Source organism: Schistocerca nitens, chromosome 2 (assembly GCF_023898315.1).
Source record: "Schistocerca nitens isolate TAMUIC-IGC-003100 chromosome 2, iqSchNite1.1, whole genome shotgun sequence".
Lineage (NCBI taxonomy): Eukaryota > Metazoa > Arthropoda > Insecta > Orthoptera > Acrididae > Schistocerca > Schistocerca nitens.
Window position 1 is genome coordinate 1096223684 of NC_064615.1, and position 27697 is coordinate 1096251380.

Consider the following 27697-nt stretch of genomic DNA (forward strand, 5'->3'; position numbering starts at 1 on the left):
TCCCTCCAAGCGGCTGCCGCGTCCGGAGAGCTAGCAGGCTGTCGCGTGTCAGGGTCAACGGCCAGCCCCACTTTCGCTTGTGGCGGGGCAAGGGTCCCGTGTAATCCCTCAGGTAGGCAGCCGGGTGACTGTCAGCGTGTAGGACGGGACGCTCGCCCTCTAGCAGGTAGCCGAAGACCTCTTGTTTTTGCGCTGGCTGGCCTCTGCATTGCCACGTTCCTCGTCATCTGTACAATTCTTACAAAAGTCTTATGCCTAACTTTTTCCCATGACCTTCTATGTTATAATAAATTTACCTAATGAAACATTGATGGTCTGTCATTTCAGACACTCTTATTTTACTTTTATAGTTATTAATCTATGGCAATCATTATAACATCTAATCTAGACATGGAAATAATTTATTTTGATATACGTGTAGAGACCGATCTCAGTAAGTACATGGTGTGATAACTGATGCTTTGTAATGGATGAACAACTAAATGTGCGGGCCCGCACTAATATTACTATTAATTATATAGATCGACAGTAGACATGCTTCAAGAATTAACTACCATATCCCAACGATCTACATTCTACGTCTTTTAATTAAATTATGTTGTTATGCAGGTCTAAGTTTTACTGTGCTATAAAGAACATGCAACTACGCTACTTTCGCTCGCCCGTCGTCCCTCCATCTCGGGTCTGTGGTTTGGTGACCTGAAAAATAGCAACTCAACAGGCGCGCGCCACACTTGTGGTAGAAAACCCCCACAATATTAATCTAGTTATTGTTAAATCCTACAGTTTAACTTATCCTAGTATCGTACTTTCCCTTTTATTTATTTATTTATTTATTTTATTTTATTTATTTATTTATTTATTTATTTATTTATTTTTTTATTTACCTTATACAATACCCTTACATAGTTCCTGTTACGCTGAGATGTCTTGCTGCTCGCCGCTATTGACGACAGTGATGTGCGCGCCGTACGACATGACCTCCGAGTTTTCATTACGCCTCACTGAAACTCCAGAGACTGGGTTAGCCATGGCTATACACGACAATAAATTTATAGTTGCAACTTCCTTCTCTATGTGAAGCGGTTTTCGCGATCGAAGTACACCTTTCCAGAAGCAAAGTAATATGACCAAGCCAGGACTGGTTCCTGTTGAGGATTCAGACACCCAACACACGCCAGCTACACAGTATGTCACGAATATCCAAGTACAATTCCTTGGTGAGTCATCTGTGACAAAAACGAGCAGCACGCTAAATCCCCAACCAGCACATTAGCATGGTAGGCTTTTATGCCCTCATTTCTCTCGTCTAGGGCACCATTAGAGTCAAATGCTCACAGGTTCACCCCGACTTGCAAGACAACGATACCGGCGCAGCTCTGCAAAAACTATACTGCCCATATTCACCCTCGAAATCGCGCAATATACCACAATCGTGCAGTGCACTGACGCGTGCCTGCAAGCATTGGTATGAACGTCTCACGAACTGGTTGTGGCCGCTATGGAGCGTATCACGACCTCTCAGAACGCTTCTAAGAGCACGTTCTTGTATGCGCCCGTTTGTGCGACGTCTCGTCACTCATCCTTATCCCTTAACATGGACACCAGATAGGAAAGGACAAAAACATTGCTCATGAAAAGGTAGTGTCTCCTACTCCATCGACATTGGAGATCGCAAACATAAACAAAAAGAGGATAGCAGCAGTAAATTCTTATGCAAGACAACGCAGCGTGTTAATACTTTAGCAATCTTAATCTATTAATGTAACGATTATTGTTCCCCGAACAAAGGTTCATATATTTGCCTATTCTACTATGTACATTTCTTACACTACTACTATTCTACGAACTCCTTTATGTGAGAGAAGTGGTGGAGTCCTATGGACTAGCGTCAATCCCTTCTTAGACTCCCCCTCCTCTGACGTGCATTAGGATTTGGAGGTCTAATTTCAATCTCCTGGTTCTCCTGTTGTCCTTGATTTCGCTCCCTCCAATTACGGTCGCTTTGCCGTTCGTCATTCCTCCTGTCCCAGATTGCTTGTCTGGATTGACCCTGTTCCCTGACGTTCTGGTTTCCGTGTCTCTGGTTTCCATAACCTTGAATAGCGTAACCTTGATCTCGGTAACCCTGGTTTCCTAACTGACCAGTGCGATTATGCGATCTGTTGTCGTCTTCCCTTGCTGGCCCGTGGTATTTGTTATTTTGCGCCTTCTTCCTGTCCTTTGCGTCTTGTTTATCGAAGACTACTTCGAGTTCGCGCAGTAGACTCTTGAATGCATCTATGTCAGATCCACACTTCCCGACAAGTGTCTGTTGATACCTAACTGGCAATTTCGAAAAGCAAAATTTAATAATTTCTCCGTTGCTGTATGGACTATCTAAAAACTGATTCTTCTTGAGTAAGTCATCAAAAAATTTGGTTGCGCTCTTATGCCCGGACACTTCCAGTTCAGGACAAAATATTATTTCCTCTTTAATCCTGTCTTGCGTTTCCTTTGACCAGTAGGTCCGCAGGAATGCACCAACAAATTCCTGATAAGTCCGACACGTCGCTGCCACGCCCCGCATCTTTTCCGCGGCTTGGCCTTCGATGTGTCCACACATGAATTCTAATTTGGCCTGGGTTGGCCATGACGACGGTAATGAATTAGTAAATTGCATCACCCAGCTCTTCGGATGCATCGACCCTCCATTATCTTTGAACTTCTGGAATTTGAGTATCGACAGGAAGTGATTGTGATCAAAATTCTGTCCGATCCTCGCACTGGTGTTGTCAGACGTTTCCGATACTTGCACGTCTGCGGAGTGTCCTGATCTATCTTGCTGATAAGTGTGATGTGCTACGTCTGTATCACAGTGGAAGTGGCATTCAGCATTCACTCTTCTAAGTGGGCTGCAATTATTGGAGCTATTACTCGCTGTTTCTGCGTGTGCATTGTTTGTTCCGCACGCTGTCACTGGGCTAGAGCACGGCGGGCTTTTCCTCGGAGACACAATCCTGTGTGCTCCATCATTGGTATCCGAACGCGCAGTGCTCGTGTGCCCATTTCGCTCTAGTTTTGCTATCCGACTCTCTACTTCTTTCATTCGTTTCGTGATGTTCGTAACCGCAATATTACCTTGAGTCTTTAAGGCCGCTAGGGATTTCGAGTGGACTTGTGTCGCACGTCGCAAGCGCCCTGCGAGTTTAAGAGTTACTCTTGCGATTTTCATTGCCCCTGTTGCTGCAGTTTTGGCTAGGCCTGCTACTTTTTGTGCTACCATTGACATTTGTTTTGCTTCTCCACATTCTTTCTTTATTGTTAATAATTCCCCACGAATTTCCCCTATATGCGAAATTATTGCCTCCGTGTCCTTCTTACGCTGTTCGTCAGCTTCTTCCTTCTCCTTCTTACGTTGTTTCTCCTCTTCTTCCTTCTCCTTCTTACGTTGTTTCTCCTCTTCTTCCTTCTCCTTCTTACGCTGTTCGTCAGCTTCTTCCTTCTCCTTCTTACGTTGTTTCTCCTCTTCTTCCTTCTCCTTCTTACGTTGTTTCTCCTCTTCTTCCTTCTCCCTCTTACGCTGTTCGTCAGCTTCTTCCTTCTCCTTCTTACGTTGTTCGTCAGCTTCTTCTTTCATTGATCGTAGGAAGCTCAGTATTGGGTTTACGTCATCTTCTTGATCCTCTTCAAACATGGGCGATGTAACTCTGGACACCTGGGCGCTAGAGCTCTGACGTGACCGAGCTGGCCTCTGTCTGCACTCGTTCGTTTGACTATAAACTTCTGCTACCGTCTCGACCTGTGTGCCTGTCTCTGTTTCATCCTCTACTTCACTATCATAATCACGGCCGCAACGCTGCTCTGAGATCGCGTCCAAATCACCTTCCTCATCAATGCCCCTGGCGTCCTGTCCTGCTAAAAATGTGCCCATCTCATCTCCGAACCTATTCCCGTCAGTAAACTGCCCCTTATCCATTATGCTATCCTCTTTTGTTTTAGCTTCGCCCGATAATAGTCGTGCCTTACTTCTCGTTATCATTCATAAAAACAAATTCATCTAAAATGCACAATAAAATTAATCTACTCCATATATTTTTTACACATAAACATAAAATTTCAACAACGCTGTTCCAACGCTGTAATCACAAACACAATTTGATGTGGTACAGAAACCGCACACAAATCCGACAAAGTGCGATGCGGTACAGACACCACATCAGCGAAACACAAAAAAAACAATGAACAAAAAATATATACACTGAAAACAAAAACTGTAGTCATGCGCCGCTACTTAAAACTAAACGCGGAACTACCAAAAAAAACTTGGGTATTAATCATTAAAAAAAATAGAGAGAAAAAAATTGAATGTTCCTACTAAGAATCCTGTTTGTTTATCAGAGATTCACAGGAAAGATCCGAGGCCAAGGGTCGCCATATTATGCGAGGTGCCGGGGCTAGTAGTGTATTTATCACTAAATTCTACTAGAATCCACATGTGTAAATCATGCTCTAAGCCCCCCCTATTCTAACTCCGACTTTTGCTGTTGCACAAGGATAAAACAAATACGCGAACTGACTCTAATCAACCCTGCTAGTGGAGTAGAAGAGAGTTTGGCACCTGCAATAATTTAATTTGATAAATAAGTTAAATAAACAAAGGTTTCATTAGCATAGTGAGGAATGATAGGGTTGCTCTATTGATTAACAGAAAGAAAGTTCTGTCCAAAATAACAATATGATTTATTAAGATTAAACACAGAATAGTAAAAGAGACACAGGAAATATAAAACATCAAATTGGCTAAAATTGGAGATTCATACAAACACAGTAAAGGTGAAGTTGTCCCTAACTTAGATCGTGAGGTTTAAGACGAAGTGGTATGTGGAGCCAATTCCTTTCCACTCAAATCTCAAGAGAGACACACAGCTAACCCAATAGTAATTGCTGCTACTCGAAACTGAACAAAGTTAGAAAAGGATGAACAGGCGCGCTCTGCTGAGCTCTGATTATCACCTAGGAAAATCCCTATCTGCCGGTGCTGCGGACGTACATTACCAACAGTCTTCTTATCTCCCAGAACACGATCTGGCGTACCGCAGGCGAGGGCTGGTTGCTCCAACGTCCTCGACCGAAAGGCGACTGCCGACTACCCAGAGCACCCGTACAGGCCGAACACCGAACATTCCCGCCCCCACGACAGTGGCCGTGGTTACGTTCCAATCAGCAACTCGAAAACCGGCGGAAATTCCACTCCATTGCCGGAGCACTACCATTCCACCAATGGAGATTCTTGGCGCCAATTTCTGTGCTGATTTTGCAGAAAGTGCGGGAATTTTCCCGCCACAACTGCGTGGGTACACAAGTCATTCCCACGCCTCGCTGGTAGCCCGCCAGAAAGTGTTTTCGCAAAGTTTCTCTGAAGTAACGGAACCTCTAGCCCAGCCGCTACTTCACACCCCAGCGGGCGTGTCTCTTGACAATGTCGGCGTCTGAAAAGCATTCACTCGACTGCCTCACACACGTCGGCTTAACTCTCTCCCGTTCCACAGAGCCCGCCTGTCACCGGCCCACCCGGGTGACGAGAGACGCTGCGTGGGAAGTACGCGTGTTAAGGAAAAGCAACCCTCCACCGCATGCAACTAGAGAGGAGAATCGTAAGATAGAAATATGAGAGGGGCTCATGCCACCTCTCAAGGCTTCCAGGTAGATGCTATTTTTCTTGACTTCCGGAATGCGTTCGATACAGTTCCGCACTGTCGCCTGATAAACAAAGTAAGAGCCTACGGAATATCAGACCAGCTGTGTGGCTGGATTGAAGAGTTTTTAGCAAACAGAACACAGCATGTTGTTATCAATGGAGAGACGTCTACAGACGTTAAAGTAAGCTCTGGCGTGCCACAGGGGAGTGTTATGGGACCATTGCTTTTCACAATATATATAAATGACCTAGTAGATAGTGTCGGAAGTTTCATGCGGCTTTTCGCGGTAGTATACAGAGAAGTTGCAGGATTAGAAAATTGTAGCGAAATGCAAGAAGATCTGCAGCGGATAGGCACTTGGTGCAGGGAGTGGCAACTGTCCCTTAACATAGACAAATGTAATGTATTGCGAATACATAAAAAGAAGGATCCGTTATTGTATGATTATATGATAGCGGAACAAACACTGGTAGCAGTTACTTCTGTAAAATATCTGGGAGTATGCGTGCGGAACGATTTGAAGTGGAATGATTATATAAAATTAATTGTTGGTAAGGCGGGTACCAGGTTGAGATTCATTGGGAGAGTGCTTAGAAAATGTAGTCCATCAACAAAGGAGGTGGCTTACAAAACACTCGTTCGACCTATACTTGAGTATTGCTCATCAGTGTGGGATACGTACCAGATCGGGTTGACGGAGGAGATAGAGAAGATCCAAAGAAGAGCGGCGCGTTTCGTCACAGGGTTATTTGGTAACCGTGATAGCGTTACGGAGATGTTTAGCAAACTCGAGTGGCAGACTCTGCAAGAGAGGCGCTCTGCATCGCGGTGTAGCTTGCTCGCCAGGTTTCGAGAGGGTGCGTTTCTGGATGAGATATCGAATATATTGCTTCCCCCTACTTATACCTCCCGAGGAGATCACGAATGTAAAATTAGAGAGATTAGAGCGCGCACGGAGGCTTTCAGACAGTCGTTCTTCCCGCGAACCATACGCGACTGGAACAGGAAAGGGAGGTAATGACAGTGGCACGTAAAGTGCCCTCCGCCACACACCGTTGGGTGGCTTGCGGAGTCTAAATGTAGTAGATGTAGACTGGTTTGAAGACTCTTCTGAATAATTCGAGGAAATGATTTGACAGACCACCGAGATCGTCCGATTTGAATCTCGTCGAACACTGTGTGACGTAATCGAGAGGTGAGTTTGTCCACAAAATCCTACACCGCCAACGCTTTCGCAATTATGGACGGCTCTAGAGGTATTTGGCTCAATACTTCTGCAGCAGAAGACTTCCAACGACTTGTTGAATCGGTGCCACGTGGTGCTGCTGCATTACGGCGGTCAAAAGCAGGTCCGACGCCATTTTAGGAGGTATCCCATGACCTTTGTCACCTCAGTTCACAGTAAGAAGCAAATTATGTACTGCGGATGCTGCAGACAAACAAAGAGGAAAACGTGTGTTGCAGCCATATAAGCAAACTGCTTCTTATTTGAAACTTCCTGGCAGATTAAAACTGTGTGCCCGACCGAGACTCGAACTCGGGACGTTTGCCTTTCGCGGGCAAGTGCTCTACCATCTGAGCTACCGAAGCACGACTCACGCCCGGTCCTCACAGCTCCACTTCTGCCAGTGGAGCTGTGATGACCGGGCGTGAGTCGTGCTTCGGTAGCTCAGATGGTAGAGAAAGGCAAAGGTCCCGAGTTCGAGTCTCGGTCGGGCACCAGTTTTAATCTGCCAGGAAGTTTCATATCAGCGCTCACTCCGCTGCAGAGTGAAAATTTCATTCTAGCTTCTTATTTGTTCCCAGAGACAAATTTTTTAGACAGAAGTCTTGCTTTTTTCTGAGATCCCATTCGTAGACGCACGCTGAGTATATTTCCCCCTTCTCTTTATGAAATCGGAAAATAAATATATAAAACTGTTACTATTACTACTAACGGCTGATTTAATTCGGTCTCATTCCGTTACTCTTGTTTTACCTTTGTATTTGACCACCTCACAGCCTCTTTTCAAGAAACTATCGATTTCGTTAAATCCTCTTCCAAATTCTTTACGTCTCTGATTGTATTACACTTTCATCAGGTAACCTGAAAGTTATTATCTCCGGAAGAAAAAATAAAACCTTTGAGTACTGCCGTTGACATTAGGGGTGTGGAAAACCGACTGTTAAAACCGATAGGGCTACTTTAGTTGTTAGTAAGAATAATGTTTCGACATTCGTGTTGTCTATTATGTAACAGATGTTTCTGTTTTTATTTTTTACTAATAACTACGTAAAGAAACAAAATGTCTATTAGCCATAGCAGCAGTGCCAAAATCCTGGGTTTTTAAATAGACTTTGTTTTTAAAAAATCAGTACAATTTTTATTCATAATATTTCTATTGCATTCAAATATTGCATTATTACAGAAGATGCAAAAAGTAATCAGCGGTATTTTAATGACAATGCCGACATAAGCGAGCAATAAATACGTGGCATAAAAGTTGGTACAGCATTGCTGAGAATAATGAACCTGTTACCACGCGGCGTGGACTCTTGGATGGTATGCGTGTACACGCAGTATGCAGACTTGACACATCTGGCCTGCTGCTGTCGGCGGACATTAGTTGTATTACAGAATGGCATCGTCCCCAGTCTGGAAGTATTTGGTGAACTGCACTGCCAATGAAGAACAACGCTCAATTACTTAAAAATACTAAGAACGAGAGGAGCCACAACAAACTTGCGACATCGTATGAAGAGAAAAGTTATAACAATCCATTCATAGTTTACAAAAAAAATTCAAACTAACTGATCTGTTGCCTGTGTGTATGTAATATGCCTTTATTTGCCTATACCCCTTGAAAATGGCCCAATTAACACCAAAAATAGAGTACCTAAACCTAATTTTGCACCCTTCATCAGTCACTGTTCTTAATGCCACGATATTCGAGTAGAGTTTCAAAAAATTACAATCAATAGGAGAATACTGGCGATTTTCTGTAGAATCCAATCATTTATCATTCGTCCGCCCCCGGTGACTGAGTGGTCAGCGCGACAGAATGTCGATCCTAAGGGCCCGGGTTCGATTCCCGGCTGGGTCGGAGATTTTCTCCGCTCAGGGACTGGGTGTTGTGTTGTACTGATCATCATCATTTCATCCCCCACTGACGCGCAAGTCGCCGAAATGGCGTCAAATCGTAAGAGTTGCACCCGGCGAACGGTCTACCCGACGGGAGGCCGTAGTCACACGACATTTTTTATTTATCATTTTTCGTGAAAAGCAGCGAACTGTGGATGGACTAAGTTTCTTTTTATTTACCTGTTAATTTAGTATTTTGGTTTTATGTCTCTTAAAACTGGGGGATTCAAAATTTTCCAGTTTTAGTTTGATTTATACATTTATTATAGGAAAAACAGAAATAAAAAAACGTAAATCGGTTATTCCAGAAACCGGTTATTTTGAGCGGTTTTAACAGTCAGTTGAAGACAACAACGTAACGGAAAACTGGTTGTTTTAGTGATAACAGCCATCCATAGTTCGCACTGCAATGCTGTGAAAGATAACAAAGGATGAGGAAGAGTTGATGAACAGAATGGATAGTGCCCTGAAAAGATGTTACAAGATAAACGTCAGGAAAATTAAAGCAAAGGTAATGGAATGTAGTCGACTTAATCCAGGCGAGGCGGAGAGAATCAGATTAAGAAATGTGGCACTAAAACCGGTATGAGTTTTACTATTTGGGCAACAAAATAACTGATGATGACCGAAGCAGAGAGGATATAAAACGTAGTCTGGCAATATCAAGATAATAATTTGTGAAAAAAAATTTGTTGGAACTGAATAAAAATGTGTTAGGAATTCTTTCCTGAAGATATTTGTCAGGAGTTAGCCTTGTACGGCAGTGAAACGTGTACGGTAAGCAGGTCAGACAAAAAGAGAATAGAAACGTTTGAAATGTGGTGCAACCGAAGAATGCTGAAGATTAGGTCGGTTGCTCGATTAAATAATGAAGAGGTACAGAATCGAACTGGGGAGAGGAAGTAATTTATGACACAACTTGAAGAAAAGGAAACTACGTGAGGGATCAACGAATCGTCAGTTTGTTAATAGAAGGAAGTGTGAAGGAGAGATGAAGAAGCCTGTACGGGATATAGTAGCTACAGAGCAGAATTAAAGCAGAGTTCCGACTGAAGACCACAACAACGATTTTCATAGATCGAAGTTGCCTTAGACATAAATGTAGACGTGCAGATGACTTCTGACTGGTTATTATTAACCGTGGAAGCACTCCTCCATTGAACTCGAGGCCGCGAAGCAACGGTTCCTTTTCAGGTTGTCCGAGCATAATGGGCACTTTCCAGACAGCTTACACACAAACGGAGGGCATTGACTGGGAGCTTCCAAAAGCGTACAATAGAGTACGCTGCCATGCGTTTCACGACAGTCGACAGTGCCCCCTTGTGCACTCAGAGAAATCATTCGCTCATAGTTGTGTATCGCCCCATGACTTGCTCGCCTGTTGTCGAAACCTGTAACGCGTCGCCATCAATAACTTCTCACAGTGTAATATTTACGCCGTCATTCAGGACGAAATAGGCGGCGCGCTCGCATTCGTTTTGTTCGCCGGCTACAAGGCGGCAGTAGCAGCGCTACGCTATATATGCACTGCTCAATTAAGTGCCCACTGTGCGAGTATAATAGCCATGGAATGTGTAATTACCCCATTCTGTTCGGAGCCACAAAGCGACTGCCGCCGCAGGGCGTTGATAGACTCTTGCAACGGTGCGGAGTAACGAGTCACTAAAGCTGTGTCATTGTGTCGGAACGAGAGGCCTTTTATTTAAGGAAGGTAACACGCTGCGAGTCAGGGACACAGATTTAAGTCCACGGTCGCTCTAAAAACTTTTGTCTTGCTGTGCTAACGACAGTGTAAATTAATACATTATCAGTACGAATACATACTGCAGACCACTGTACACTGCATGACGGTGGGTTCTTCGTACATTACTGATGTTTTTTCTTGTTCCAATCACAAACTGAGAGGAGGAAAAATTACTACCTACGTGGGATTTCACACGTCCTAATACTAGTTCTTCTACCGTCAGGATGCCGACACAAGACATACTAAGGTGGCAGAAGAGTTCTGGTTCAGACTTCCTCACATATGGTTCTTCCAAAGTTATTCACCATTTTTTAGAGCGAAGAACGTCACATTTCTTCTAAAGATTCAAGTACCCCGAGCATCTCTGTTACGATTTCGTATGAGCACGTGAACAGGTAGACTCCATTGTTCTAAATTTTCGAGGGACATTACGCACTATACAACATTGTTGACTAGCAGTCAAGATACGATCACAAGTTGTGTCTTCGAAAATAGGTGATTGCCTTGAGGAGTAATTGGGTAATTCTACCGAGTACGGTGTGGGGGCGAATGTTCCTTAGAAAATAAAGTAACATCGCGTGTGCCCGAAGGACCTCTCGGTTTTAAATGGTAATGAAGGATTAATGAGATAGAAGTACAATAGGAATGCCAGCCTACCTTGATGTTGCACACGGGAAAATATCGTCGTGAAACAATTGTAAGGAAATGAAGAAAAACTTGGAACAAACTTGGTGTAATGAAGGGTAACAGTAGGGTCTGTAAGGAAGGACGATGTCATTCAGTAGTAAAGGCAGGTCACAGGTCGTCCATTTAAGATGCCAATGTAGGTTTCTCATCATGCATTCAAAGGTGACAGGAGCTTTCACACACCAAACACCGTAAGATTGAACTTACAGAAGCCATCAGTATTTATGAAAGTAATCTTCCAGGTCAGCTTCGGCAACTTCGACCTACTAGTAACCAGTCTGCACATCCGTAGTGGATATGCCTGTGTTGTCCTAGGCGTCATGAATTCGTGACGGGTGGTATATTTCATTTTTTAAAATTTTGTTTAGGCATGTCTTTCTTCTCAATAGCTACCACAGAGTAGAACTACAAATAATATCGGGGTTGAGAGTTTAAAAATGGATGTTTCAGTATGGATACTGACGTCACAAAAACATCGTTGCATCGATCGACCATAGAAGTTGGCAAAACTGCCACACTACTTGTTACCGTAGTCAACAATTTTTTCATCTTTTAAGCAAATCATTTTTCTGAACGTGTCTCATAATGAGACCATTGCAAGACACTTGCGGCTTTTTAGATGTGGCCCAGAGGGGGCTGGGGACGAAGGATTGGAGGGAAGGAATATTTTGTCAGTTATTTATCACATGAAGCTCCCGGAGACAGATTGTGAAGGTCGTCCATTGTCCCTTTGAATGGTCTAAAAGAACATTCAAGTATTGTAATTATGATGTACAGTTTGCTGTTCTTCGCACCAGCGGTATTCGGGGAACAACTCCCATCCCCACTGATGCAGCAGTCGTCCACATCTGCCCAGGTCAGCACTGGTCCGCTTCAGTACACGCCAAGGTCGTCGGTAAGGACGGAAACGTGCTGGCCACACTCAGGGAGTTTTAATTAGCTGGTGATGCGTCAGGGAAGTTCGTTCCTGCTATTTATTGCTCCAGACACCTTTCATATTCCAATGATTCTTTTGCAGACCGATTGCTGTACGCCACCATGATTTTGTAGACATCCATGGCTGAGGTTTGTGGGAAACGCATTGAGACATTACGGAAAACAGAGAAACCAAATTTATTATGGAGTGAGCATTACTATAAGATAGCATAAGAACACCGGTAAAGAAACGAAACTACCATCACAACTGAATTATTACCTGAAAGATCGCCTTTCATAGCTTAAATATGATCCGTTAGAAGTATATCGTCACACAATCTACATCTACATCTTAGCAAACCACCAGACTGTTTGTGGCGGAGAGTTCTTCTACCACTAACTGATCCTCTCCTTCCGTGTTCCACTCGCGAATGGCGCTTGGAAAGGATAATTGTCTGTAATCCTCTACATAAGCTCAAATGTCTCGAATTTTTTCGTCTTCGTTATTTCGCGAATTGTATGTGGAAGAATGTAACGTGTTATCCGGCTCTTCCCGGATCGTATTATCTCGAAATTTCAACATTAAACCTCTCGGTGAGCCGGCCGGAGTGGCCGAACGGTTCTAGGCGCTACAGTCTGGAACCGCGCCGCCGCTACGGTCAAAGGTTCGAATCCTGCCTCGGGCATGGATGTGTGTTATGTCCTTAGGTTCGTTAGGTTGATGTAATTTTAAGTTTCAGGGGACTGATGACCTCATCAGTTAAGTCCCATGGTGCTCAGAGCCATTTGAACCATTTTGAACCTCTTGGTGATGCACAACGCCTCTCTTGTAGCGTTTGTCAGTGACGTCTGTTGAGCATCTCTGTAACGATCGTGTTGACTAAACAATCGCTGACGAAACACTACACTCTTCGTTAGATCTCCGCTATCTTTACCATTCCTCCTACATGGTAAGTATCACAGATTGATGAACAATACTCAAGCAACTGTCGATCAAGCGCCTTGTAAGCCACTTCTTTCGTGGATGAGTTACATTTTCTTTAGACTGTTCGTATGAATCTCAGTCAGGCGCCGGTTTTTCCTGCTGTTTATTTTAGGTGATCACTCTGGATGGTTACTCCTAGACATTTCACGGTTTTACTGCTCCAGAAATTTGTCATAAATAGTGTAGTTCTGCAGAAGAGGAATTTTTTTCCTACGTATGTGCAATATGTTATATTTATTCACGTTCAGGATCGTCTGGCAGACATTGCACCATTCATCTAGCTTCTGTAGGTCATTTTGCTAATCAATGCTCTCTTCTCGCGTTGCTAGTTTCTTATAGACAACTGTATCCTCTGTGAACAGTCTTAAAGAGTTTCCGGAACTTTCTACTACATCATTTATACACATTGTAAACAATAACGGTCCTGTCACAGTATTTATATTTACATTTAAGTGTGACATGAGAGTTCTGTTTGCAAGGAAGTCTTGAATCCTGGCACAAATCTGGTCCGATACTCGCTAAGCTCGCATTTTTTTCCACTAGGCGACAGTGCGGGAAGATGTCAAACGCGTTCTTGACCTCAAGGAACACGGCATCAAGCTGAGCGCCGTTGTCAACAGCGCTGCCAACCTCACGGAAACACAGAGCGACCTGAATTTCTCAAAATTCCTGTTTAGGGAGTCCATGTTGATATTTATAGAGGCTTTCAATCTGCAAAAATGTCACAATTCTTGAGCGAAAAAGATGTTGCATAATTCTACAACAGATTGTCGTCAATGATTTAGGACTATGATTCTGTAAATCAGTTCTGTGAACCTTCTCGAAAACGGGAATTACCTTCGCTTTCTTCCAGTCGCCGGCCGGTGAGGCCGAGCGCTTCCAGGCGCTTCAGTCTGGAACCGCGCGACCGCTACGGTCGCAGGTTCGAATCTTGCCTCGGGCATGGATGTGTGTGATGTCCTTAGGTTAGTTAGGTTCAAGTAGTTCTAAGTTCTAGGGGACTGATGACCTCAGATGTTAAGTCTCGTAGTGCTCAGAGCCATTTGAACCATTTTCTTCCAGTCGCTAAGTACCCTTCGTTGCTCCAGCGAAGTGCGAAAAACTGCTGGTAGAAGGGGAGCGAGCACTTTGTCATACTCTTTGTAGAATCTTACATGTATCTTATCTGGTTTTGTTGCCTTTCCATTACTAAGCGATTATTGTTGCTTTTCTATTCCACGATCGCTTATCTCAAATGTCTGTCTTACGATGGTTGAAAGGAGAGACCGTATTCCGATTTTCCGCTGTGAATCAGTTTTGGAAGACCGAATTCACTGTTTCGGACTTCATCGGTACTAGTTATCCACAGCTACAAAAAATGGCAGTTAAATATTTGAGCTGTATGGCGACATCGTCAGTTTCTGAAAGACCGTTCCCAAATTGTAGGATGTGCTCTGTATCAACAACGCAATAGACTGGAATGGAGTACTAGGGTAAGTCAATTATTATCCGCAAAGTAGTTATAAAATCTTATTATAATCAAATAGGACACTTACAAGGACATTTTTGACATAGTCTCCTTGCGTTTCAACGCACTTGGTCCATCGTTGTACAAACTTCCTGATGTCCTCGTAAAAGAAGGTTCTCGGTTGAGCTGCGAGCCAGAAACGCACCGCTTCTTTCTCTTTGTCCGAGGCAAATCGACGGCCCCTTAAGGCCTATTTGAGTGGACCTAACAAGTGATTGTCAGGTGGGGCAAGGTCAGGACTATATGGAGGATGACGCAGTACTTCAGATCTGAGTTTCTGGAGCGTTTCAGGAGTGCGGGCAGTAGTATGCGGACGGGTATTGTCGTACAACAGCACAACACCTTTTGACAGCAATCCTAGGCGTTTGCTTCGAATTGCAGGCTTTAGCCCGGCAGTATGCATCTCACTGTAACGTACACTGTTTATTGTTGTGCCCCTTCCCCCTAATGTTCCAGTGCTGGACCTTGTGCGTCCCAAAAAATGGGAAGCATCAGTTTTCCTACGGATGGTTGGGTCTTGAACTTTTTCTTGCACGGCGAATTTGGATGTTTCCATTCCATACTCTGCCGTTTATTCTCCGGCTCGTAATGATGGATCCATGCTTCTTCATCATCAATGATCCTGAATAAGAAGTTGTCCTCTCAGGAGTGTTTTTTTTTTTTGCTGATGTCCAAGCGCCTTTGTTTATGTAACTGTGTGAGTTGTTTTGGACCGATATTGCACAAACTTTATGAAACCCAAGTCTGTTTTGGATGATTTCGTAGGCAGAACCGTGATTAATTTGCAGACGATGTCCCACTTCGTCAGAAGTTAATCGGCTGTCTAAGAGAATCATTTCACGTGAACACTCAATGCTCTCTTCATTTGTGGCGGTAAACTGTCGTCCGGCTTCTTCATCGTGCGTAACAATTGTGCGTCCATTTCAGAAATTTTTCAATCCATTTGTAGAGACTCCGTTGTGGCAAAACACTGTTCCCATACCGTACCGAAAGTATTCGATGAATTTCGGCCCCTGATACGCCTTCCGACCACAAAAAAACGGATCATTGAATGTTGCTCTTCTTTGGTGCTAATAGACAGCGGAGCAGCCATGATTAACAGCACGACAGCACGACAGCGATAACGAAACTAATCTAGTAGCTTTAAAATTGCAAAGATATAACAAAAAATAAACAAAGCGTGTGTCATCAACGTAAAACGACAGTACTACCAAAATAAACAAAAATATAACTTAATTGAGGATAGCCGGCCGAAGTGGCCGTGCGGTTAAAGGCGCTGCAGTCTGGAACCGCAAGACCGCTACGGTCGCAGGTTCGAATCCTGCCTCGGGCATGGATGTTTGTGATGTCCTTAGGTTAGTTAGGTTTAAGTAGTTCTAAGTTCTAGGGGACTAATGACCTCAGCAGTTGAGTCCCATAGTGCTCAGAGCCATTTGAATCATTTTTTTAATTGAGGATAATAACTGACTTACCCTCGTATTTTTACAAATATGTTATTTATAAAGTCTTTAGAGAAAACGTTCTGGAATGGAACATAAGTTATTGCTGTATTTATTGATTAATAAATACATTAGACGTATTTAATGGCTCTGAGCACTATGGCACTTAACATCTGAGGTCATCAGTCCCCTATAACTTAGAACTACTTAAACCTAACCAACCTAAGGACATCACACACACCCATGCCCGAGGCAGGATTCGAACCTGCGACCGTAGCGGTCGCGCGGTTCCACACTGAAGCGCCTAGAACCGCTCGGCCACATCGGCCGGTAGATGTATTTATTTTTTGGTTTCTACACCATTCTATAAATTCATCATTTAACGTAAAAGTTAAAAACGTCGATGTTTTGTAGTAGGATATTATCGGCCATCGATGTTTAGGCGTCGATGACGAAATCGAAATAAAGATTTATCGGTATTGCTCATCCCTAGGGAGGCTGAAAGACGTCGTCTCGCAGTTTCTTCGCCACTTCCTCCTGATGTACCCTTCGTCCAGCTGTAGACCCTGTGTATCAGCTGTATGATCCTCAGTGTTGATGTTGTGCTTCACTTCCGGTTGTCTTGCCTACCTTGTGTGGATTAATGATTTACATGCGCCTCTATCGAGGCGGTACCTGTTGGAAGCTGAATGGTAGACTCCTCCTGTGTTCAGTCGCTAGTAGCAGCATATCACGATTCCCAATCTATGTTTCTCATGTCCACTTGTTGGACTGGTTGCGCTGCTCCTGTGCACGGAACTTTAAGGCTGGCTGTGGCTGTCGATGGTAACTGATGAAGGAGAGCTCTCTTTGTCGACTTGCGATGATATTGATCACTACGGGCGTATGGGTTTCTTATGTGACGCTGATTCCTTGTTGATTTATCGACTAAATGAAATGCTAGTAACTTAGTTTTGTATATTACAACTTGGTACATCTTTAAACTCAAAAATAAAGAAAATTATGTGTTTATTTGGAATATTGTCACGTCAGATATCTCTGCATTCTAAATACACGAGCGAGACACATCGTCTGGTTTCCAGAGGTTGCGCTATTAAGCAAAGCAGGAGCAAGCCAGTAGGTAATAGTCTAGTCGCAGCCTTGCGCAGTAGTAGTTTTGAAGTCGTGGAGTGGAGGTGTTGGATCATGGCGGTATGAACAGCATGGATAGCGGATGTGCCTCACAGATATTTCTATTTGAAATGTTCCATGAAGTGCAACCTGAGAATGAAGGATGATTTTTAAGATGATTGGCTAAAGAGACATCATTTCAGAAAAAGGCAACTTCTTCTGTGTTTGTTAGCTGCAAGCGCGAGTTCAGTAATTATTTCTGTGCAAAGATTTCGTTTTATCCAATAATATCTACGTGCTGGCAATCAGGGATAACCATCAATCACGTGTTCAGTATTCGAATTAGCCTTTCCCCATTCAGAATAGTTAAATATTTTTGTATTAGAAATTGAAGAAAACAAACTTTTGTAGTAGAAATATTTTTTAGACGCTCACATTACCGAAGAGGACAATGCGGAGAGAGGGAATGCTGATTGTTCATATTAATTCGACCTTGGTTTTGTGTCATTAAAAGGTCTGACTTACACAGCACTTCCTTTCGGCATTTATAAATATTTCACATAGCGTATCCTCTCTGCTCAAAGAAAAGTGTTTAGTTCTATTTCTGTTGTCACGTCTTGCACTTTTGCATGAACAGTGCAAATGGTTCAAATGGCTCTGAGCACTATGGAACTTAACATCCATGGTCATCAGTCCCCTATAACTTAGAACTACTTAAACCTAACTAACCTAAGGACAGCACACAACACCCAGCCATCACGAGGCAGAGAAAATCCCTGACCCCGCCGGGAATCGCACCCGGGAACCCGGGGCATGAACAGTAATTGATAATTTAGAAAAGAATAAAAAACTAAGTTGCTAAAACGTCAACTCTAAAGAAAATATTAATAAGAAGGCAAATTACTGAGCAGCGATTTATTCCAGATGATCATCATTTAAAGTGCAGTCAGAGCAGAGGCAGGATAACCGTTGCATGGTATGAGTAACGTAATGTAATGAACATTTTTGATAGAGCAGTAGGAACAGTTTTCAGTAAGTGAAATTTCATGTACATTCAGTACATGCGTTTTGCAATAAGGCACATTTAAATTACGTAAAAGTTAATCATTTTCTAGCGTGCCCGGTTGGCCGTGCGGTCTAACGCACGGCTTTCTGGATTGGGAAGGAGCGCCTGGTCCCCGGCACGATTCCGCCCGGCGGACTTGTGTCGAGGTCCGGTGAACCGGCCAGTCTGTGGATGGTTTTTAGGCGGTTTTCCATCTGCCTCGGTGAATGCGGGCTGGTTCCCCTTATACCGCCTCAGTTACACTATGTAGGCGATTGCTGCGTAAACAAGTTCTCCACGTACGCGTGCACCACCCATAATCCACCGCGCAAACATAGATGTTACACTCGTATGGTGTGAGACGTTCCCTGTGGCGTCCACCGGGGGCCGAACCACACAATAACACTGGGTTCGGTGTGGGGCGGCGGAGGGGTGAAGTGGACTGGGGTAGTCGTCATGGGGTTGTGGACCACTGCGGCTGCCGGCCGAAGTGGCCGTGCGGTTAAAGGCGCTGCAGTCTGGAACCGCAAGACCGCTACGGTCGCGGGTTCGAATCCTGCCTCGGGCATGGATGTTTGTGATGTCCTTAGGTTAGGTTTAACTAGTTCTAAGTTCTAGGGGACTAATGACCTCAGCAGTTGAGTCCCATAGTGCTCAGAGCCATTTGAACCATTTTGAACTGCGGCTGCAGCGGGGACGGAGCCTCTCCGTCGTTTCTAGGTCCCCAGTTAACATACAATACAATACAATAATCATTCTCTTATGCAATATAATGTACAGACAGTCGGATGCATTTCAGGCTAATTAAAATCACATTCCTAAACAGTAACTGGCATAAATAATCTCATGTTCAAAATTAGGGTAGGTACGGAGATTTCAATCTGTAAACGGAATTTTAGAAGTCAGATAGTTTTGAGGTTATTAGCGAGAAATTTAGTTGCACACAGGAACTCCCAACTATACAGTCGAGTTACACTGTTGGCACCCGACTAGAGCTTCACATCTTAAGCTCCTAGACTGTTGTACAGAACTATTGTCGTTGATAACAGTGGGATATACGTGTCTTGGGTCTAGACTAGCTCAGGGCAGTCGTTGTAGTTCAAACTTGTCGTAGTAACATCTTAAAATCCTTGCACAGGTCACGATTCTTACAAATTTGCAATATTATTGGATGTGAATAACTCACACATTTATCATGTTTCTTTATTCGTGTCATTTGTCGTCTGCCATAGACAGACCCACGGCAAGGTACAGCAGTGCTTGGTCTTTGTCGAACGCAGCATGCTCGCACGTAGCCCCATGCGTGCCTGGTGCAGCACTTCACGCTGCGTTATGGGTTTTTGTGTAGAGGGAGAGACTGCCGGTGGCCCCTAGCCAGATAGACTCATCAGTGTCCTGCCGTTCTCCGAAAACAGCCCGCCCACGACTCGCTGCCGCCCACGCGGCGGGGCAGAGGTACATCGGTTCGGCATGCACACCCGCCGTGGGAGGGGAGACGTTCTACCGTACGTTACGGGCATCAGCAACGCTGGATTATCGTATGAGATACGTCCACCAAAAAATATAGGCATGAAACCAATCCGCACGCAATACATCGCCCAGGACCTATCTACATCAGTAATGTTACTACAGGCGAACTCCGTGTCAAGTAAAAGATTACGTTTAAAGATTTTATTTGCTGTTGAGGTCTTCGTGGAGATATCTAAAACTGGTCTGAGTTCCATAATCGAGTAGTCGAACAGAGCATAAATACACAATGAAGCACCAAAGAAAGCGGTATAGGCATGCGTGTTGAAATACACAAATCTGTAAACAGGCAGACCGCGGCGTTGCGGTTGGCAGCGCCTATATAAGACGACAAGCGCCTGGCGCAGTTCTTTGATCGGTTACTACTGCTACAATGGCAGTTTATAAAGATTTAAGTGAGTTTCAACGTGGTGTTATAGTCGATGCAATAGCGATGGAACACAGCGTCTCCGAGACAGCGATGAAGTGAGGATTTTCTCGTACGACCATTTCGCGAGTGAACCGTGAATATCAGGAATCCGATAAAACATCAAATTTCCAACATCGCTGCGTCTGGAAAGAGATCCTGCAATAATGAGACCAACGACGACTGAAGAGAATCGTTCAAAGTGACAGAATTGCAACTCTTCCGCAAATTGCTGCAGATTTCAGTGATGCGCCATCAACAAGTGTCAGTGGTACCATTCAACGAAACGTCATCGATATGGGCTTTCTGAGCCGAAGGCCCAGTCGTGTACCGTGATGACTGCACGACACAAACTTTTACGATTCGCCTGGGCCCGCCGGGTGGACTGTTGTCGACTGGAAGCATGTTGCCTGGTAGGACGAGTCTAGTTTCAAATTGTGTCGAGCGGATGGACGTGTATGAGTATGGAGACAGCCTCACGAATCTCATGTCAGCAGGGGATTGTTCAAGCTGGTGGAGGCTCTGTAATGGTGTGGAGCGTGTAGAGTAGGAATGATATGGGACCGCTGATACATGTAGATACGACTCTGACAGATGACACGCGGATAAGCATCCTGTCTGATCACCTGCATCCGTTCATGTCCACTGTGCATTTCGACGGACTTGGGCAATTCCAGTAGGACAATGCGACACCCCACGCGTCCAGAACTGCTACAGAGTGGCTCCAGCAACACTCTTCTGAGTTTAAACCCTTCCGCTGGCCACCAAAATCCCCAGACATGAACATTATTGAGCGCATCTGGAATGCCTCTTACGGATTTATGGACAGCCCTGTAGGGTTCATGGTGTCAGTTCACTCCAGCACTAATTCAGACATTAGTCGAGTCCATGCCACGCCGTGTTGCGGCACTTCTGCGTGCTCGCGGCGGCCCTACACGCTATTAGGCAGGTGTACCAGTTTATTTGGCTCTTCAGTGTAGTATGAAATTACTGAACATTTTTTCAGCAAATAGCTAAATTAGTTACTGTTTAACACTGCCCTCTTATTAAGTTTGGTGTTAATATACGATTTATCACTCGAACTGATAACAGCTCTTTCATTCTTTTTTTCAAATAATACAAGCCCTTCTTGTATCAGATACAGCAAAATTTATGAAATTCTTCTTTCGAACACAAGCTTTACCGACCTTATTGTTCATCCTCAGGTGCGTAAATAAGGAAAAATATACATGGACATAAAATTTTATTGCAGCTGTTGTAGAGCTGTGCAGATATGTCCAGTTACTCACAAAATAAAGCACTGTTACATTACATATCAACAAAGGCGTTCCCTGTAGCACATGTATGAATACCAGTCGTTGAGTAACTTGATCCTAAAACCATGAAGAAATATTAAACTATGAGCCATGGAAGCACACATCGTAATTCGTAAGCTGGTATGTATGTGGTTCATGTGTGAAAACAGACGACTGCACTGTGTACTTCCATTTTACCTAGTTTCGTATTTTTTACTATTTTAGATACGAGTTACATGACAATGACAATTGTTTGGATATGTGACAACAGTAAACGCACTTAGCATGTTGTAACATCACTGTCCGTTAATCTGTGAGTGAGTGATTTCATATAGGCTATTTGTTATTTTTCTCATACAATAGATGAAATTAATTTTTGTATTCATCTACAATTTTCTGTATTCAGACTCTCTATAATCACCAAGATGGCTGTAGCGCTCCAGAAAACTTCGACGGCACTCAGCCAGGTTATCGTGAACGTTAATCAGGATGTTTGTCTCAACGTTCTCTGTTACCAAATGTTGCACTTCCTCCCATGTCTTTATGACGAGAATCCTGTAGACACTTCTGTCTTTCAGGATGGCAACAGCTGTGTTCATGCAGCTGTATGCACACGTTCATGGTTTGACCAACACTCAGGCACCATGCCCCTCCTCCACTCGCTCGCTAAATCTCTCGATACGAATCCCATAGAAAGTTGGTGGGATTATTTGGAATTGCAGGTGTACCTTACCAGTCAACATCCCCGCAAATTAATAGCTCTACGAGTTCTGTCCATCAATGAAAGGTTTCGGTTGGATATGGGGTACCTGAAGGCACTTACGGACTCTCACGGTATTAGTGTTATGTCTTCTGAGGTGACTAAATTTCTGTCTGAATGAAAAGTTTCCGGGTTTCCAGCCGCATCAAGTGATTAAGTTGTACGAGATTTCGCCGAAGTCACCCTGCCACTGATCTGCTGATATGTCCATGTATACACTAGTTGCGGCTGTGACGTCACTGGTGCTCGCGTCGTCGGCATATAAATAGGCATACGTAGGTTGAATCGGCGTTCGGTGCGATCGCTTCAACCGAGCGATCGCTGGACCACGCACTGCACTAAGCTGCACGCCACCGTCTCTATTAAGGGTGTTATCGGTGGCTTTTATTGCAGTGGCTTCTTTAATCATACAGTCACAGTGGCAGTTGTTGGGAAACACGGCAGTGGTTACGTCAAATTTGATCCGGTGACCGTTTTCTGAAGCATGCTCAGCTAAAGAGGATTTCTCGGGGCAGCGTAGGCTATAAAATCTCTCACGCACCTCTCTCCATTGTTCTGCAGCGTGTACTGTTTGTGCGACGTACGACTGGTCATACTGCCAAGCTATCTTGTGGACCCCAGGTGTTCTGAGACCCGATGCGTCTCAGAAACTGCTGAATTTTTGTCGTAGCCCTTAAGATCAACTTGATCTTGTGTCTTTGCAGCAGGCATCTTATCTCGCCCGACAAAGAGCCACAGGACGGCAAGAAAGCAAGTTTTGTCCCTGCTGCTCGTCAGTGGTCTGACTGTGATTCTTGCTTTCACTTGATGAAAGTAGTAGCCGTTATTCCTGAAGAGCTTGCGCAGGTGGCTTAGCTCTTGGGGCAGGTTGTCAGCGTCTGATATCATTCTTGCAATATGCACCGGCGTTTCTAAAACACTGTGCTTATGTGCCGGGTGATGATCGCTGATAGTGTACGAGAGTTGAATGAAAAGTAATGCCTCCATCTTCGTAAATTGGGTTTGGATGGAAATATTTTAGTAAATCAAACGCAGAAATAATCTTTAGAATGTGATCTTTTATTACCAATATTCATTTTCCCACATAATCACCAGCCAATCGGCTACAGTTCTGCCAACGATGAACAAGTTGTCTGAAGCCGTCACGGAAGAAGTCGACACTTTGATTCCGCAACCACAGTCTCACAGTTCTCTCAACGCCTTCATCAGAAGCATAATGATGTCCCTGCAGATCGTCTTTCATTATCGGGAACAGATGGAAATCAGCCGATGCTAAATCTGGACTGTATGGAGAATGCCGCACGGTGGTGAGATTCTGTGAAGTGTGTGGTTTGGCATTGTGATGCTGTAGGAAAATATTCCCCTTTTCCTTTCGGACCCTCGTTAGCCGTAGTGTCAGAGTTCGCAGCGTTGCGGTGTAACGCTCTGAATTTACTCTTGTTACACGATCAAGCTAATCAACATGGATAACACCATCTGCGTCCCAGAATACTGCGGCCATGATTTTCCCAGGTGAGGGCTGCGTATTGAATTCCTTTTTCTGGGGCGAGTCTTTGTGTCGATATTCCATAGACTGACGTTTCGTCTCCGGGTCGTAATGGTGTACCCATGTTTCGTCTTCTGTCACAAGTGAATGGAGAAAGGCGTCACCCTCATTCTCGTAACCCCAGAGGAGTTCCAGGCAAATTTCATCGAGTCTCTGCGCTTTTATTTCAGGAATCAGCATCCGGGTTACCCATCGTACACAGATTTTTCGATAGCAAGCAAAGCAATAACGTGACCCATACTTTCTTGTGAAATGCCGATCGTGCTCGCAACTTCTCTCTTAGTGATACGACGATCGTCCTGAATAAATCTGTCAACCTTTTGATTGTGAAACTCGGTGGTTGCTGTCACAGGACGTCAAACCCTTTATTTGTCACGCAGATGAGATGTTCCCGCCTCAACATCTTTAAACTTGCTAGCCCAATGACGCACAGTACTCACATCAACACCATAACCATAAACTGCTTTCATTCTCTGATGAATCTCCTTTGTGGTGACACCTTCTGCTGTCAAAAGATTCAATGACTACACGTTGCTTAAATCGCATCGACTGACCGTCTGCGCAGGGTTCCATACTTCACACTGTAACAACACAACTGTTCAGTGATACGGCTTCCCGCCAACTGGAGCTGTAGAGAAGAGGCTACGGAACAAACCAGTACCTGCCGCATACCAAATCTGCCGACTGTTGAAGAGTTACGAAGGTGGAGGCACTGCTTTTCAGTGAACGCTCGCACAAGTACAGAGCGTAGTGGACAGATTTACTATAGACGCTGTGGACGAGGCATCCACTTCGTTTGCGGTGGACGAGGACGTCCAGGAAGAGAAATGTACCGTCTTTTTGTACGTCCGTGGTGAACTGGATGTTACCATCAATGCCGCTGAACTGTTCCAAGAACTCGTCAAGTTACTCATGTCCATGAGATCGAACGACGAATATGTCGCAGTGTACCGAAAGAAACAACTAGGTTTTAGTGGCTGATATGTAATTGCACGGCATCAGACGAGTGGTGAAGATGCTGTACGTAGCATTCAAAATGGCGTCTGTAACAGAGGTGCATTCCAAGTGGAGAGCTGTCATTGAGTTTCTTTTGGCGCCTACAGAATATCTACGGAGAACCAGCGGTGAACAAAAGCACGCTGAGTAGTTAGGGAGGCGTCTATCATCATCGCAACAAGGTTGTGCAAACCTGTCCTACCCCCCGCAAGCTCGCTGGCCGCACACAGCTGTGACTCCCAGAATGCTGGAACGTGTAGACACTCTCCGATCGACGGATCACAATCAAACACCTTGCTGCTCAACTGGACGTCTCAGCTGGTAGTGCTGACACACTCTTCCAGCAGTTGGGGTACTCCAAGGCGTGTCCCCACTCGGTTCCTCACCGTCTAACAGAAGACTATAAAAAGCAACGATGGACCATCTATGTAAAATTGCTTGCGCGTTGCGAGGCCGATCGTGACAATTTTATGTCGAACAACGTCAAAAGCGATGAATCATGGGTTCATGACGTCGAACTGGAAACAAATCGGCAGTCCATGGAATGGCGCCTCAGTAGCTATACTCCGAAGAAAAAGTTCAAGGCCGCTCCCTCAGCTGCTCAAGTCATGGCAACGATTTTCTGGGACTCTGAAGGGGTTATTCTGTTTGATGTCCTCCCTCATGGTACAGCAATGAATTCTGAAGCCTACTGTGCTACTACCGGGAAACTGAAGAAAGGACTTCAGCATGTTCGTCGCCACAAAAATTAAAATCAGTTTCTCCTTTTCCATGACAACGCAAGGCCCCAAGCGAGTCTGCGCACCCGACAAGTGCTCAAAAAACTTCAACGGACTGTTCTTTCTCATCCCCCCTACAGCCCGGAACCCACACCTTCCGACTTCCATCTGTTTGGCCGAATGGAGGATGCAATCTACAGAAAGCAGCACAAGGACGATGGGAAGGTTATTGATGCAGCAAGACGTCAGCTCCGACGACGACCAGTGGAGTGGAACCATGCGGGCATACAGGTCCTCACAGTTAGGTGGCGTAAGGCCATCTCCTTGAAGGGAAATTGTTTTGAAAAATTAGATTTTGTAGCCAAAAGAGTGCGAAATATCACTCCGTATTGGAATACTGAATAAAACCTACATGATTTCAGAAAAAAAATTCCTTACTTATTGAACGCCTATCTTATCTTGCGAATGTAACCTGTCTTATGTTAGACACACTATACGCACTGTAGAACAACGCAGGAAGAAGCATGAGAGGTTTTGTCTCCTACGCTACCCTAAGAAATCCGATTTAGCTGACAAGGGAACCTCCCAATCGCACCCCCCTCAGATTTAGTTATAAGTTGCCACAGTGGATAGACCTTGAAAAACTGAACACAGATCAATCGAGAAAACAGGAAGAAGTTGTGTCGAACTATGAAAAAATAAACAAAATATACAAACTAAGAAGTCCATGCGCAAGATACGCAACATCAAGAACCGACAGAACACACGAGCGCCGTGGTCCCGTGGTTAGCGTGAGCAGCTGCGGAAGTAGAAGGTCCTAGGTTCAAGTCTTCCTTCGAGCAAAAGGTTTAATTTTTTATTTTCAGACAATTATCAAAGTTCAGGCACTCACACATAATTAACTTCGCTCTCGAAAATTCCAGGACACGTTCAGATTTGCTTGGACATATGCAGGATTTGACGGTCTACACACGGAAAAATTTTAAAACGTAAAAAACATATGTTTTGACAGAGCACAGGGAAAAGTGTGCGATTGTGAGACTTTTGGATTCATTTGTTGCAGTTTATGTGACAAACTCTTATGTTTTCATCACTTTTTTGGGAGTAATTATCACATCCACAAGTAAACCTAAATCGGGCAACGTAGAAGAATCTTTTTACCCATTCGCCAAGTGTACAAGTTAGGTGGATCGACAACATATTCCTGTCATGTGACGCACATGCCATCACCAGTGTCGTATAGAATATATCAGACGTGTTTTCCTGTGGAGGAATCGGTTGACCTATGACCTTGCGATCAAAGGTTTTCGGTTCCCATTGGAGAGGCACGTCCTTCTGTCTACTAATCGCACGGTTTTGCGGTGCGGCCGCAAAACACAGACACTAAACTTATTACAGTGAACAGAGACGTCAATGAACGAATGGATAGATCATAACTTTGCTAAAATAAAGAAAAATTTTTCGCTTGAGGGGAGACTTGAACGAAGGACCTCTCGTTCCGCAGCTGCTCACGCTAACCACTGGACCACGGTGCTCCTTATCTCGAAATATCCATGATGTTGCTTATCTTCGCGTGGACTACTCAGTTTGTATATTTTGCTTATTTTTTCATAGTTCCACACAAATTCTTCCTGTTTTCTCGATTGATCTGTGTTCAGTTTTTCAAGGCCTATCCACTGTGCCAACTTATAACTAAATCTGAGGGGGGTGCGATGGGGAGGTTCCCTTGTGAGTATGCTTTAGAAAATGCTCAGCGGATCAAGTTTGACGAATCCTCAGGCGCGGTTCACACTAATGACTTCTGGGACTGTGTGATTAAAGGAGTCGTTGAAATATTAACCACTGGTAATAGGCCTATCCTTAGCAGAGACGGTGACATGCAGAACAGCACAGCATGGGGTCCAGCTCAAAAAATGGTTCAAATGACTCTACGCACTATGGGACTTAACATCTGAGGTCATCAGTCCACTAGACTTAGAACTACTTAAACCTAACTAACCTAAGGACATCACGTACAGCCACGCCCGAGGCAGGCTTCGAACCTGCTGCCGGAGCAGCAGCGCGGTTCCGGAGTGAAGAGCCTAGAACCTCTTGGCCACAGTGGGCGGCTGGGGTCCAGCGATTGCGTGGTTGAAGCGGATGCATCGAACTCCGAGTCAACATATGCCCGTATATGACGATGCCGCGAGGACCAGTCACCTCACAGCCGTGTTA